The sequence below is a fragment of the Pholcus phalangioides genome, unplaced genomic scaffold (genome assembly GCF_987345545.1).
Source record: "Pholcus phalangioides strain wild (caught in Gottingen) unplaced genomic scaffold, Ppha-v1.0 ptg000011l_1, whole genome shotgun sequence".
Classification (NCBI taxonomy): Eukaryota; Metazoa; Arthropoda; class Arachnida; order Araneae; family Pholcidae; genus Pholcus; species Pholcus phalangioides.
Genome location: NW_028301604.1, coordinates 12,900,471 through 12,916,964, shown reverse-complemented (window position 1 = coordinate 12,916,964; position 16,494 = coordinate 12,900,471). Strand labels below are relative to the sequence as shown.

At 36.2% G+C, this 16,494-nt stretch overlaps 1 non-coding gene across 1 annotated transcript; it reads right to left on the bottom strand.

The window, feature by feature from the left end:
- Positions 1-11,403: 11,403 nt before the first annotated feature.
- Positions 11,404-11,476, bottom strand: TRNAR-CCU (transfer RNA arginine (anticodon CCU)). The gene has a single exon. It is a non-coding gene; the product is annotated as a tRNA-Arg (tRNA).
- Between the last annotated feature and the right edge of the window lie 5,018 nt (positions 11,477-16,494).

Below are 16,494 nucleotides of genomic sequence, written 5' to 3'. Positions count from 1 at the left end.
TCGTACGGTCCTTGAAAACCTTGAAAAGTCCTTGAAAATCCATAAGAGTCCTTGAAAAAGAAATTGTTTTTAAGAATCTTTGAGAGTCCTTGAAAAATTTGTTTTTTCCGAAATAGTTTTCGTCCCCAAAGCAGAATATACTGAAATGTGCGACGAACGTCACAGAACAACCAGTGCTGTTGCAGAACAATCTGGAAGAATTTTAAGAAAAGTGTAGAAAAACGCTATTATATATGCATATATTCGAATTTTTACCGCAGCAAAACATTTTCAGTCAGCTGAGGGCTCGTTGCAGAACATCGCAAAACATTCTGCTTTGGGGGTTTTCGCAGGGGATTCATGGGAGACAATCCCCCATGAAGGTTGTGAGATGAGTGAGACAATTTAGTAGTGAAGCAGCCAAATGCACAGCAAAAATGTGATCACTGTGCTGTGTGCAGAGAAACATGCATTTATTATGGGGCATTGTTTTCATTCATCGTTATAAGAAACCATTCAGAAATGTTTCAAAAACAGATTTCCAGATTTTCCTGTGCCTACTAAGAGCACATTCAAACATATTGTTGAATATTTTCAGACGACATTCACTGAAGAAAAACCATTAGATTGTGAAATGTGACTCCAACTTCCTGAAGCATATTGCAACATGCTACGGAACAAGGAAAACATTTTCAACAACGGTTGAAGGGCTTGAATTCACTAAATGTATGTTTTTCTGCATAATTTTTTTTTTTTTTCAAAATAAATGAGACAGCATAATAGAATACTACCCACTTTGGATACACATTTTACTCTAAATAACTAAACTTAAATCAGTGTTAGTAACTAATTTAGTTAGTAGTCTATTACACACATGAATGTTTAGTCATCTAGGGTTAAATTCTATGTTTAATTGTAGCATCAAGGTTGATGCTTATCTATTCAAACTTATTGTCAAAACTGGCTCTCAATCTTTACTAATTAAAGTTTTTTCCTTCGGGAATATGGAACCTCTTAACAGCGGCAAAAAATGCAATAAAAATATAAATTTCTACACATTTTTATTTTTTTTAAATTGTATTGAAAACTACAGGACCTGGGTTTCTCAACTGTTAAAAATGTCACTTGGTGTGATATGGATAAAAGTAGTTTGATTCTTTGCTCAGATATTAATACAGTTTTGTAATGAACCCGCTTTTAGCAAGAGTGTATTTGGTTTGGTACAATGCTAATCGTATGGCAATTATGTCACTTTTAATGAGCAGATTTAAAGAGCAATTTGAACAGGAAACTTGAAAAAACTAATACAAAAATGAAGGAAGAATGAAAAGTAGCAAAGGCAAAAAGAAACATTAGAGTGAGAAATGAGTTAAGAGAGAAACTGACCATTCAGAAGTTTTTAAAAATGGCTATATATATATATATATATATATATATATAATTTGTCTCTTGCTTTACTTCCAATAAAAACTCCAGTGTTTGAGTGTGAGGATTTTCACTGCAATTAGTCTTTTCCCGTATGTTTTTATTTTTTGGAGAAAAATTCCCAAAAGCAAAGTTTTAACTATCAAAGAAGAAATACAAATCATAAAGTTGCTAGAAAAAGGTGGAACAAAATATTTTCCGTCAAATATCCATACCGAGTTTGAGACTTGCACTTAATTTTAGAAATTTCATTTTATTCACTTGAATATGGATTTAGCAAGTGACCGGGCAAGCATTTTCGTCATGGGCGGAGATATGGGGGGGGGGCATTGCCCCCCAGCATCAAAGGTGAAGTTGATTGATCTAATGTATATATGCATATATGAATTTACATCATCGTGGGCGCGGTAGCCCAGGTCGATAAGATGCTCGCCTAAAGTACCAAAGGATGTTTAGAGGTGTCGCGAGTTCGATGCCCGGTTCGTCCTTGTCAGAAAACTTTCCTCACACAGGGGTACAACAAAAAACGGCGACTTGACCGCAGCAAAAAATTGCTACCGTAGAGAGTCCCCCATCGAGGGGTTAGCGCACCAACCTCTCGATGAGTATAAAAAACAAGCCTGCCGTTCGGAATCGGCAATAAATTGTAGGTCCCGGTCTAATTAGCCCTCGTGTGCAGAAAAATGACCGTGGTGCGACAAAAATGATTAAATGATCAACATCATCGTGCCCCCCCCCCTCTCCAAGACTATTCCGGGACATTTCATGCAGCCCATCACCATGTGAATTCCAGACAGCTTTTTGAAATCCATCTGTATTGCATCATCATGTTTTTATTGTTCAAGCATACATTTTTTAAATGATATCTATCTGTATACTACAAAGAATGTTTACGGTTTTCATTCTTAGGATGCAAGAACTGTCCACTAACATTTAAAAAAAATGCATCAGCATCAGAAACTGCTTTAAAATTATTAGTTCACATTATTATAAGTTCACATTTTTTTGTGAAAAAACAAAAACAACATTTAGTCCTGACATGTCAAAGTTTTGAGCTTCATAAGTAAAGAAGTAATTCGTCATTCAATTTTTTTCAGCTATGATGATGCAGAGTATATTTTTATACACGTAAAATTTTTTTTTAGAATTTCATTGCTAAATTTTATGCAATACATCGCACTCTCTCCACAGACACCACCTCCTGGAAGCCACCTTGCAAAAAAAATAAGTTCAACTTCATGTGCTTTCTTCTGATGAAGGCCCCAAAGTTCATATTCAACATGTTTCTATACCTACGATCTTTTAAATCGGCTTATCCTCCTGAGGTTGAAAAAATAATCTACAGCCAGAAAAAGCAACCCCCACGTTTGTTTGTGTGTACAGGATCTGAAATGGTTAAACGTCCACCATTTACGAACTTTCGGTTTCGCTAACTAGTTTTTCACGTACGGGTTCATAAAAAACAAGAGTCCGCTGTATTAGGTTGAACAACAGAAGTTCCATCAGGTCGTACTCAATCTCAACGTAGACCCCACATCCTGGAACAGAGCCTCTAGTCTGGGATCTTCTGCGGACCCCCGTCAGACTTTCCACGGGCCCTCTATAGTTAATTTATAAGCAAAAGATGAGAATTGTCCCAGGGTTAGAGCCCTGTCAGCCCCGCCCTTGTGGGGGCCCATGAATCTCAATGCACTCCTGCTGATCAATATTAAACTAGGCATCCAATTACCAATACACATTTAAAACTGTTCAAATTTGCATTGTAATTTTTTTTTATGTAGACAAGGTATTTCTAAAATAGCTCAATATTCCTCCCGAGCTTTTTTTTTTTTGTTGAATTCGTACAACCCGGATAACCTTCCTACTAATTTAACTTCAGTATTATACAGGGCTTTATCTGTCAGGGCCTTCCCATGATTGCGAGTTTCTACTAATTTAGATCTAGTTCACCACCCCCCCCCCCCAAATTTTTTTGAACATTAACATTTGTAGTTTCTTGGAATCGTGTTATATTAAATTATAAATCCAGCGGGAACAGCAAATAAAATTCTGACTTACGTTTTGGCATACAATGGGTACCGTATTGAAAAAGAAGTACAGTACTCTTATTTTATTCAGAATAGACCGCACACACACGTAACCTGGAATTTGTCGGGATTAGCCCGACACATTCCCCGCACGTTGCTCCGCCTGCCGAGGATCCACAGCGGGGAGATTGTTCCTCGCTCTGGATCCTCCTCAGTTTTTAAGTAAGATTCCAGAGAAGAGAGAAATTTTGGTACACTAAAATCTCCCCTAGAAATCTTGTGCTCTCGCTTCAATTCTTTCTTAACACGTGTCTGAAAAAAGAATGAATTGTTTCACATTATTCAGTGTCATGTACAGGTGGACGAGAAGTTCTGGACACATTTTTAAAATTAATAAATCAATTGACAAAAAATGCAGTTTGCAGTAAAATACTTTTCATGTCTTAGTATTTATTCTTTTTATTTAAAAAAAAAGTTAAATTTCACTCAAAGGTGGCGTCGTAAAACGAAAACTTTGACATAACACATAGAATGCAACACAAACAGTGCATAATTAATGTTTGACAGTTTCCGTTACATAAAACACATTTGAAGCGCCTTTTTTAGCTCGGCTACATCAAAACGGGTGAAGGGGTGCTCATGTTGAAATAGGGTAGTTTTCGTGATGATTCACCCTTTCCCTATTCAAGGAGCCTGTATCCGCCAATGGTGCCAACCTCATCATTCGTAGACCATAGGTTGAGAAACACGGATCGAAGCAGTTGAAAAAGTGATTATTTTTATATATATATATATATACTGAGTGCCGCAGAGAGCCTTTGATAACGCTACTCGCTTCTTGATTATTTCAGTATCAATACTCAGTTGAATGAACGAAATCGTGCTGTGTATATAGATTGAACCCATGAAACACCTTTTAAAAAACCCCAACAAGGGAAAATGAAGAGCAAATTGGTAAATAAATTTAAAAACAAAAAATTGTCTCACTTCAACACACCCCCTTGTTTTTTGTTTCAAATTTAAATGTTGGCTGGCAAAGATCTTCATTTTTGCCAGCCATCATTTAAATTTGAAACAAAAAACAAGGGAGTGTGTTGAAGTGAGACAATTTTTTGTTAAACACATCTTTTTTTTAATACGTTTACAGCAATGATATTATATACTGAATTAAAATATACAGTTTTAACGGAACAGATTTGCTACAACATGCTATGATCCGGTTGCAACTTACACATATCATGATATAGTGTTTCTGTATTGTATGAGGAAAGGGAGTCGAGGAGATATAAACTTTTTTTTGTTTTACTTTTTTACATCATAAATTTTCTATAAATGCTCTACTAAGTTTAAAGAGAGCGCATTGTCAGCACCTGAAAATTTACTCTCAACTAAAATCACTACAGTTACTCTTACCGATGATATTAAAATGCATGATACAATGGAAACCCCCATAACGGACACTGCGTGTTAGCTAATACCTCCCGTTGACAAACACTTTTCAAATTCGTGAAACGAGTCTCTAATGTATTCCGCTGATATATTAACGGACACTCGCACTTAGCAGTGCTTGTTCCTCGCATGGGCAAAGGGGCACGTGCGCAGCTCTAACAAATTTTCAGGGCCCAAATATTGGCTGCCTTTTGTATTTTAGGCAATGCTTCTTATGCGTACGCCTCCGCCTCAAAGAGCACTATATATAAGAGGCCCAAAAAATTCGCATTTGACCAAGGCCCTGTCCGTTTGTGGACAAAATTTTCGGTCCCATGATATCCGTTATCGAGAGGTTCTACTGTATGAACACTGCTGCTACATGATATTTGCCAACCGTTGAAAGTCATGAATGCAGAAATAATTTCTTATACGTAAGGAATGCGGGGAAACACCATCACCCAGTCGAAAATTGCTCTCTGCATCTGAAAATTTACTCAATTGAAATCATTAATTAATCATGTTCTGGTTAAATTCATAAGAACAATGCTAATTTTTCTCTATCCTTACGGGCGCATGTGCAATTTCTCGAGAGAACGGCGGTCAACAAGCGTCAAAATTACTTGTCGAAAACGAGTTATTCGCCAATTACTAGACGAAAATCAGTGCTCCGCGATGAAATTTTCACCCAAAACGTGCTGCTTCATCCCAAAAGTTCGACGATCACTGCTAGTGGTGTGTCTATAGGGCGGCTTAGTGGGCTATAGTTCATGGCGGCAGGTTCAGAGGGGTGGCAAATTTGAGGAACGAGTTTCCAAAAAAATTAATGTAATGGGAGAAGGGCGGCATTAATTTGTGCAACACTAAATGAATCTGCATCTGCCGAGACAGTAAGGGACTAGGTCAGTGGGTGATCTAGAACGTTTGCAAGCACATGAGTGACCAAAAGAGTGACTTAGAGGTGTGAAAGCGTGTGAATGACCGAAAAAAAAAAAAAGAAAGCGAAAAGCTCGTGCAAGCATGTGAATGACCGAGAAAAAGTGGCCTAGAGCATGAGTAAATGAGTGAGCTATAAGGCAAGGGACCATGTCAGTGAGCGACCGAAAAACTGACCTAGAGCGTGTGCAAGCATGTGAATGACCAAACGAGTGAGAGTGACTTGGAGAGTGTGAAAGCATGTGAATGATCAAAAGAGTGATCTAGAGCTCATGCAAGTATGTGAATGAGAAAAAAAAATTGACCTAGAGCATGTATAAACATGATAATGATCAAAAGAGCGACCTATAAAGGGAGGAACCATATCAGTGAGCGACTGAAAGAGTGACCTAAAGCGTGTGCAAGTTTGTAAGTGACTATAACAGTGTGTAAACATGTGAGTCACCAAAACAGCGTGCAAACATGTGAATGACTAAAAGAGTGACTTAGAAACACAGGTATACTTGTATTAGTGGGAGAAGGCCAAGCGGGTTATATCAAAGGGTGGGAAATTCGAGGAAAGAGTAGTCAAGAAAATCAGAATATAATGGGAAAAGGGCGGGGCAAAAAAATTTCGTGCAGCCCACAGGCGGAAAAAAGCATAAACGCGCCTTTGACCACTGCAATAGACGAATGATACTAAAGTATATTTTACGTCCATGTCACAAATGTGCAATGCATGCCGACATGAATGAGGGAAGTAAGTTGTCATGTGGAGAGAGATACATGCGAGAATGTTCTTCTCGAAGACCTCGACGTTGTCAGTTTGGGGTGAAGAGTATGGTTGCCCAACGTATGGAGCAATACTCAAGAAAAATCATTTGAGATTCACTACTTGAAAAAAAAAATTATGTTGCATGCTCAGAGATAAGTAAACAATGTCTTGTATGTAAACGTTTGTAATAAACGTGTATATAAATGTTTTTATACAATGTCCTGTATAAAAAACGGCGAATTTCACTTCAATGTGCGCAATATGCTTGCATGTTTGCATATGTACAGTATATTTCAACATACAATATTTTATTTCGTTGAAACATTAGAATAAGAAGTCGGGCCGAATCCTGAATTGCGCGAAATTTACTATCCAAGACTCTGCCACCATCGTTATCTGAGGTCTAACGACAGGGCCGGATTAACACCCATATGATGGCCCAAAGCACTCAAGTGACTTTGGTGTCCCTCACCCCGTCCCCTTTACTATTAATCTTAACGCATGGCTCAGGGGCCTCGTGACAATTAGATCTGTTTACAGTTCTCGAGAGTAAGTAGGAAAATTGGCAAGAAAGTATTTTTAGGTGAGTAGGGGTGGGAATTCAGAAAAATCATTTTGCCCGGGCCCTGTGATGCCATGGCTCGGGAGCCCTAAGTCCGTCGAGGCGTCACGACAATTTTATCTGGATAAAATTTTGGTGAGATTAAGTATGCAAATTGATTGGTCGGTATTTATAGCTAGTTGGGGGACAAAAAATATTTGTTTCGTCCGGAGGGGCCTGTGATGCTTTTGAGACGGCAGTGGGCTTACTTTATGGAAATTGAGTGAAATCTCTATCCAAAAACTAAGCATTAATACGAGTTCTTGTTCGAAATTAGTTTATTTTGTCACCCTTAGGGCCGCAACTGGAAAAACGAAAATGTATTCTTTCGCTTGGAGTCTATTCATTTGGGCGCTCTCAACCCGTAATTTTTAACGGAAAAAGAGTAAACTTTCTGCTCCAACACTCTAAGCTTCGGACCCCCCCCCCCCACACCCTTACTTAGTTGCGGCCCTGGTCAACCTTTCAATTAAGATCTTCAAATCTACAATCAAATGCACTTAAAATTTTAGTATTTTCTACCAGATCGTTGATGCCGGGAAAAAATTGTACATTAAAGAAAAAGGAAAAATTTGATAATTTTTTCTGGTGCCCCTTTTCTCCTGATGCCCTAAACACGTGCTTAATGGTTAATCCGGCCTTGTATAACACACACACACACACGATGGTAACGAAATAAAACTCTACGCTATTGTGAATTTTCTTTACAAGGCTATGGGCTACATTTTGTCACATTTATATGTCGTTTATTTGAGGCGTTAGTAGTGATGTTTCCGAGCGTTTGTGATGAATAAAAAAGTAATGGCAAGCATTCAATTAGAATTACCAGAAATTTTAATCTATCGTGTGTGTAAGGCAAGTTTTTGTGTGAAGTGACAGTCGGTGCAGAGAAATAAACATTTCCGCGCTGAATTACAGTCAAATAGATTTATTTTTTATTTTATTTTTTTCTGGTAGGCCTATCATAGCAAGGGTGACCATACATCCCGTATTTTCTAGGACAGTCCCGGTATTTTCTGGTTTTTTTTTTTTGGTTGTCCCGACATTTTGGCGAAAGTGTCCCGGTTTTTCCCGTATTTTACACGAAGTCTACTTGAATTTTTATTCTTTATTGAAGTCAAAGATTGACATTATTTTTCAACTCATAAATTATTTTATGATAATTACAACTATAAATGAGAATATTAATCTCCCACATTTGTGTTGTTTTTTTTTCGTGGAATTCATTTTAATCCACTGCAATTTGCAGTAATGATTCATTTCCCACCATTGTGATTTTTCCGTAATTTCAACAATATTTGGCAACTTTTTTGGTTTTGGCGTCATTTTTTGTTGATAATTGGCGATGTCCCGTATTTTCCCGTATTTGGAATTCCAATTTCCCGTATTTCTCTCGAGGAAATATGGTCAGCTTAATCATAGCAAAATGTATGCAAGGATAATCCAGATCCAGTAAAGGAAGCAAATGTTCCCCCATGCTTTTTTTAAAAACGGGGGGGGGGGTGGCAGGAGGCACATTGTGTATTGTGTTTTTGATTATCTGTCATCTACCCAATAAGTTTGTATCGGCCTGACGTATATTGTATTCATCATTCCATGTTTTTAGGGCTTGACAACAAAAACGTGACAAGATGTTGAAGTTATTTGAAAATAACAGTTTTTTTCCTTTACCTGCTTTAAGAAAAAAAAAAAAAAAACCTTCTTTTTTGAATTTCATCTTGCCCTTTTTTGAATTTATGTTGATCTCTTTGCCTCTTTTTCGAACTTATTAATTTCATCTTTTGTGAATTTCTACCTCCTTGCTCTTCTTGGTTTTTGGCATCTATGATTTTGTTACAAACGTACGTCATCGATTCGCAAAGGGGTGAAAATGACACAGAAAGTTAGACACAGAAAAACATTAAATGGTTTGAACATCCAGTAGTGCAGGCATGATTTTCTCAAAGTTAGTAGGTTCGCTTTTTATTGTCAAAAACGCCATAATTTCAGTTCGAAGGAGAGGGTGTGGGGAACCCTCTTTCATACTCTATACATGGTTACAACTAAATATTTCGGTAAGCTTCTCGATGTGTCCGCAAACAAAGGCCCATTATTTCTCGTCGGACATTTAGATTATGCTCATAAATATTTCATGGCAATTTTTTTTCATGTAAGTTTGAGGTAAACTGACAACTTGAGACATGCACAGGCTGAAAAAATAAAGGGGATAAACACACATTTGTTTGGTACACAGTTTTTTACTATCGACTAGAGAGGCGGTTGCCAACGTGGTGCTCACCATTTTTTTTTTTTCTTTTTGTCATGAAGTAGTCATTTTTTCGACAATAAATTTTAACAATTGTGCCAGCTGTGCTGTTAATAAAATCGGGGTTGTCGGAAATGTTTCGAACCTGTGTCTTAAGAGCATCTTCAACCTCTCCCCGGGCCAAGTGACGTTTTTGAGACCCTACCCGGTAATTTCTCGGAAATTTCAACCGGTTCTCATATTTGAGAGCCCCCCTCCCGGGCCATGCCCTGTTGGGCAAATGCGTTAACACGCACTGTCTGTGGTTTCTCTCCTTGAGCTTTATGTAGAAAATTTTCATTTCTAAAGCAATTCTGGGGTGCTTGGATCCGTGAGCACACCTACAGCACCACAAACTCCGACGCCACATTAAAAAAAAATTGCATGTGCTCCCGCAGGAGCGCAAAGATTAGAGACTACTGGAATATTTACGGAAGGGGGGGGGGGGCTAATCGGGTTAGAGTCCTAGTCGCAAATTTTAATAATTGGTGGACAAGAGTAGTGTGGGTAAAAAAATCAAAGTAGAACGGGACAAAAGAGTTGCAAAATTTTTATATCTCACAGGTGGTAAAGCCATGAATCCACCACTGGACTGGAATGTAAATGAAATGAAAAGCAATGAAAATGAGATAAATTATCGAAACTGTAGCTCTGGTAGGTAGAAATCACGCTGTTTTCTTAAGCCTAAAGAGAGAAAATTATGGAAATATAGCGACATGATCGAAAACTCCCTAGCGTCTGAAAGTACGCAAACATTTTTCTGAAAAAAACTTTCAAATTCATAAAATTTGACTGACTATAACAAGTAAATGCAATTTCAAATATATATTTGTAACGTTTTAAAAACAATATAAAGCAGGACCGTTTCAAGGGCATCACGGGCCCCGTTGCAAGTGATTTTTCTGAGGCGACCTACCTGGTTAGAAATATATATATTATTGCCTACCAATTATATATATATAAAATAATTATCGTTAAAATTTTGAAACAGATCTCACATTCATGAGTCCCTTGTGCATTCGAGGACGTGTCCGAGTGGGCCCATGCGTTAAGACGGCACTGATTTACAGTGGGTCCCACTCATAACGTATTTCCCACTTAGAAAGTTTCCCGCTTAGTACGACTTATTTTCGTGGTCCCAACTCTAATTCTCATTAAGATTTCCCATTTAAAGCGTTTTCTCTTTTTAGAACGGGGAAGGGGGAATTTCGAAAAACGTTATAAGGGGGGATCTACTGCAATTTGAATATCAAGAAAATGATTTTTTATGCAGCATGTACTTTATGAGGAATAACATTCAACAAGTTAAACGATTTGTTACGATACGGATGCAATAGATGGCAGCACATACATATCCTTCATTGACCGATAATCACGAGCAGTACTTGATTGAACATTCACGATTTTAATAATATTTTTACTTCTTGAATTTTAAATTTCGATGACTTAGAATTTCGTCAATAATTCACAGTTATTTTTTTTCAAGTGGTTTTAGTCCATGTAACGGAATCTAGCTTAATGATGATAATTGTAGCATGAAAATAACGACAGTTGATTAGGTATTTATATGAATATAAAATTGTACGGTCAACTAGTAATAATAATAATTTACTAATTATTTAGTTATGGATAAAATTAATAGAAAAACGATCACATATATAGAATTTTAATTTAACATCGTGTTTATTCGATCGACATTAATCGCTTTTCTTAATTGTTTATTACCAATGACATTTACGGAATTTCACCAAGTACAGAATTTATCTTGTCGCCAGTTATAGATGTGACCATACATCATTTTACCTCTACAATTGAATTCCTTTGGCATTCTTTCGGTAGAATTTTTTGCAGATGTAATATATAACAGGATTCTTCCTTTTTCGAAGATCTTTGGATGCCGATCATGTAATTGATCGATAATATCCGAACGATGTAATTCCGAAACAACGAGAGAAAAATAAATAACACAGGCCCTCGGCGGGACTCGAACCCGCAATCCCCGGTTTAGGAGACCGATGCCTTATCCATTAGGCCACGAGGGCACAAGCGTAATTGAAGTAGAAACTTATAAATACTTTCGAAATTTGTTTAATTAATACGATTTTGACCTATTTTTAAAAAAAAAAAACCGTAGAAATATTTTTGTATAGGATTTTTTATATATTCCGCGAATTTTCTTTTTGTTTGATCAGCGAGCGACAGATGGCGTGAAAGTCTACTGAATGCGGTAAATTCGAAGTTCGAGAAAAGAATTCCACGGGAGAAAAACATTTTCTTTTTTTTTAAAACCATATAATATTGCTTGCATTGAATTGGCACGGATGTACATTATTGTATTCTGCATATGTTGATTCATGTTCTCATATCGCATAAGCGTCACAGCACCTTCAACCCCGTTACATGTTTATTATTCACACCAATTGTGTATATCTTGCCACCACCCCTATTGTTATACTAAATTTAATTACATTTCTCTTTCCTTTCCCTTTATTTTCTTTTGTTTTCTGTTGTTTATTTTTCACTTATTTTTATAATACATATTTTTACTTTTATTTCATTAATTATAATTTTTCTATTTATTTGTCAAGAATTTTGATTGTAACAACCAGTATGGAACTAATGTCTCCTTGGTGGTTTTGTACTTGCATATGAATGATATTTTATTTTTTTCGTAATTATTTGAAATAAAATAAATATAATTTTAACGATAATATTTCAAAAAATTTCAGTTGGAAAAAACGAGTAAACTCATCATTATATCGAGAATAGTAATTTAGTGTTTTAATTTCAAGCTGCTGGTTCAAAAACTTTATATAGAAACTCGAGAAAGAGCACATTTTTTCTGTAAAATGGTGCAAAAAACGAGTTCCTAAAAATTTACCAATATTATATATAGAAGCTGCTTTGAATTCTTCTTGCGAATCCACTGATTCAAAACTATATTTTGAAGCAATATTTTCATAAGTTGCATATACAGGTATCCCTCGCCCTTACGCGATTTTGCTATAACGAGATTTTTGAAGGTTGATTTTAGGAATTCCAACCTACAGAATTCGTCTTGAAGCAGTGCCGTATTAAAGCATGGGCTCACCCGGACACGTCAAGAGAAGAGGGGGCCGCAGGAAAATGAGAAGTAATTGAATTTTTTGAGAATTTGTCAGGTAGGGCCTCAAAAAATTCCCTTCGCCCGGGCCCATGACACTCTTAAGACGACCTTGGCAGGAAAGAAAACATCCACACTCACTAGAATCAATCAGAAGTGGTGAAAACAGAAAAAGCATTAATTCTTTCATATTGCCTAAATTCATGGGATTTATTCATACAAATCCGAATAATTAATTCCTTAAAAAAAGTTCCTTTGCTATTGGGTTCAATTGTTTTAAACCTTCTGAAGAAAACCAACCCCCTATCTTTTCCATGTTAAATTCAACTCACTTTATGCGACTATTTTACGGAACCAATTAATCGCGCAAAGTTCACGTGTCCACGTCACTATCATAGTCCCATGTGCATGTTTCTGGAAACTTTTTGAGAGTGAAATAAGCAGGACGAATTAACGAAATTATGTGTTGATTAAACCGGGACCCGTTCCTGTTAAGGCCTTAGGCAAACATGAATTTTCGGGCCCCTTTTATGTATCGCGTTCTTTGAAACCAGTGGCCCTTGGAGCCGGGGTCGCAGTGGGTGCTCGAGCACCCACAGTATTTTGTAGTGTTGGATTAGATGCCCACTCGTTCATTTTACAGTAGCACCGGTCCGAGCACCTTCAAAATTAATTCAGAAATGAAAATTTTCTACACAAAGATCAACTCAAGCACCACAGGTTTAAAAAACTTCCGACTTCTCTGTTTGAAACGTAGCTAGAGTATTCGACCTGTTATGTATAGCAATTATATATAATTACTTGATCAAAATGAGTTTTGAAGCATGCTATGTCATTTGATAACTTTGCATCTCTCTTCATCAGGGTATTCAATTTTATATTAAAAAAATTCGACAAGATGAAAAAGTAAAATATACAAAATGACAACTTGAAATTATAGACTTGGCGATATCTTCATGCTGTGATTAACAGATAAGTGTAATTATAATTTCACTTCTGGCGAAAAGAGAGAAAAAGACTAAAATGCAGAAGCCAACAGAAGACAACAACACCTCGAAATGTGTGAGCCCCAGCGAGAAACAGGCACTGAATTAATTGCATTTCTTCAACTGATTTTTGAATATAATTCAATGAAATGTACGCTTATATTTTGAATAACATACACATTTTTACGCCATTTCATGTGAAATGTAAGAAAATAACTTATAACTCATATGTATGAAATAACATGGCCAAGTCTATTTTTCTATAACTTTATTTCACCCCTACACACACAATAAAAGTTGACCCTCCTTTTAAAGAAATTTCTGGCTACGGCACTGCTTCAATGCATTGTGAAGCTTATAAGATTAAGTCAAACAATAATAAACTATCTCACCATTGATATCAGAAAAAAATTTGATTTATTTTCTTGTGTTAAGTAGAAATTAATGGTGAATTTTAGCCTAAATAAAAAACATTAAAAGTATAGCGAACTACCATGGTAAAAGCTTGGTAAATTTTGAAATAAAAAGTTATGCGCTGAAGGAGTACTACACGGTGTCCCAAAGAAACCACTAGTAGGAATTTAAATTATCCGTATAAGCCGCCATATGCAACATTGAAGTGACATGTGTCGGCGTAGCAAACCGAGTTCTGTTGTAGTTTCAAAAAGTGCATAGTGCATGCCAACATGGTGTTTTACTCAGAACAGAGAGTATTGTTACATTATAGAAGTTTATTTTTCGAACAAAAAATCGTTTAAAGAAGTGAGAACACTGTTTCTTAAGAAATTTAGTGACCAGTGCGTGCTAGCTGACGAAAGAATCAACCGAATAGGCCAATAGACAATTCGGGTCAGTTAATGCTTCATGAACATAATGAATTGTGTTGATGCGTGTCTAGAACTTTGAAGAGGGCGCTTTGAATATTTATAGCATTTTAGAACTAAATAAATAAGTTTTTGGAATTTTTCCGAAAATTCATTGGCGTTTTATTATTTATTTTTGGTGCACCCTTTATACACATAGTTTGCTTGAAATGAATTGAAGAAATAATTACAAGAACACGTACATGATGAATTTTTCTGAGACTCGCGGCCCGATTTCCGCATAATTTATGCAACATATTTATATTTACTGACAAAAAATCTTTAGCCCTATTCATATTGGGCCCATGTTGAAACTAGCCTAGCAAACAAACTCATCTGTTTGTCGACAATCCAAGAATTTTCATTCTCATAGAGGTGAAAGAAAATAAAGTTGACCATTTTGATTTATAACTCTTCATTTATCTAAAAATTATAGTTTTCAACTATTCACAGGAATTTTCGTTTTTGAAATATTTTTCACGTTACTTTTTAGCCATTTTTATTAGATTCCTTTATCAATTATTCTTTAAATAATGGTGCAAAACAAAAATAATCAAGCACCAACTGTTGAGCTTTCAGAATTTTACATATCGAAATTTCATAGAAACTGCAATTAAATACATTGAGCAACAAGAAGCTACAGGAATCGACATAATGATGCTGCAAAGATGGCGAGATTTGGCAACGAAGAAACTTCACTCGTCAGGAATGCAGACTACGATCAAAAAAATTTTTAAATCATCACAGGACTGAACTTTCTTCAAGTACTGTATTTAACTTCAAAATATTTTGTAACTGTAAGTTCATTTTCTCACTTAATTTTAGCTGTTGTTTTGCTGTAAACATGATTATTAGGTTCGTAAAGCCAGGTTTTCCTAGAAGCATGTTTCTACAGTGCGTGCAGCGTGAAAACTCTGATTGGTTGAAAAACCTGAATTTCAAGTTTTTAACCAATCAGCGTTTTCACGCTGCTCATGGCGCAGAAATTCTACTCCTAGGAAAACCCGGCTTAATGTGCAAAATTATAACATAGTTTGACGTTTAATAGGATTTTCCTTAACACCTCCGTATTATCCGACGTTCTGTCGGCCCGTTTATATCGGATAAGCGAGACTCTACTGTACTCATTTGTCAATTTTTTTTATCGTAAAAACGCCCTTGAAATTTGAGCCAAAAAGATTTTAAATCTAGTAACTTACTCCACAAAACATGTGCGAATGGAAAGTTTGATCATTTCAAATTGTCAATTAGCATAATTTTCCTACAGAACTCGGAAATGAAAGTCAACTGAACCCGTATTTTAGGAGCTAGAATTTCATTGCCAAAACTTATTTTTAAGAGACTTATGCTGGAGGAATCGTCTTCATATTTATTGAGAAAAGCAGCAATATGATATTCACTCAGATGAATGACACCTTTGAACCACGAATTCTGCCTGGTTACTACAGGCGTCTGGAAGAATTTTGCTGCCAGTTATAGCCTACTTATAAAAAGTGATACTTTTTTTTCTTTTTGGTAGCTTAAATATACGCAATGCTCATTTTTCTTCAGTGCAAAAAAGTTATCTTCGTCTTGGCCACAACAGAATTAAATTCTTTGAATTCTTTAATGAATGCGTCACCCAAAGATTCACTTTATGCGCCCAGCATTTGTAGTGCAAAATGGTGTCACCAAGAAGTGTTCTCTAATAATTTGAAGCACGCAGTCATGTAACGCGCGGAGTCTTATACTAGATCCTTTATTTTCGTATTTAGTTTCGTATTCTTTTAAGGTGTCAATAGCTTGGAAACACACGGAAGAATTAACGATAAAATTTAAATTATCGAGATTTCGCAGAAAAGTAGTAAAAATTCAAACTTTTGCATTTATTCGTCAAAATTGGCAAATTTCGCTTTTATCGCATTTATTTCGTGAATTTCTCATTTATCGCGGTTATTTCGTAAATACGAAATTTACGTATTCTTATACATTAGTGTACCTCAGTGTTTAACTTGAAAAAAAAATCATTAAAAACCATTTAAAACAGTTAAAAATGAGGTACCTCTGGAACGAAGAGGATAACCCGGTTTCGATAATGAATGAAATGAAAACACTGGCTACACGAAGGC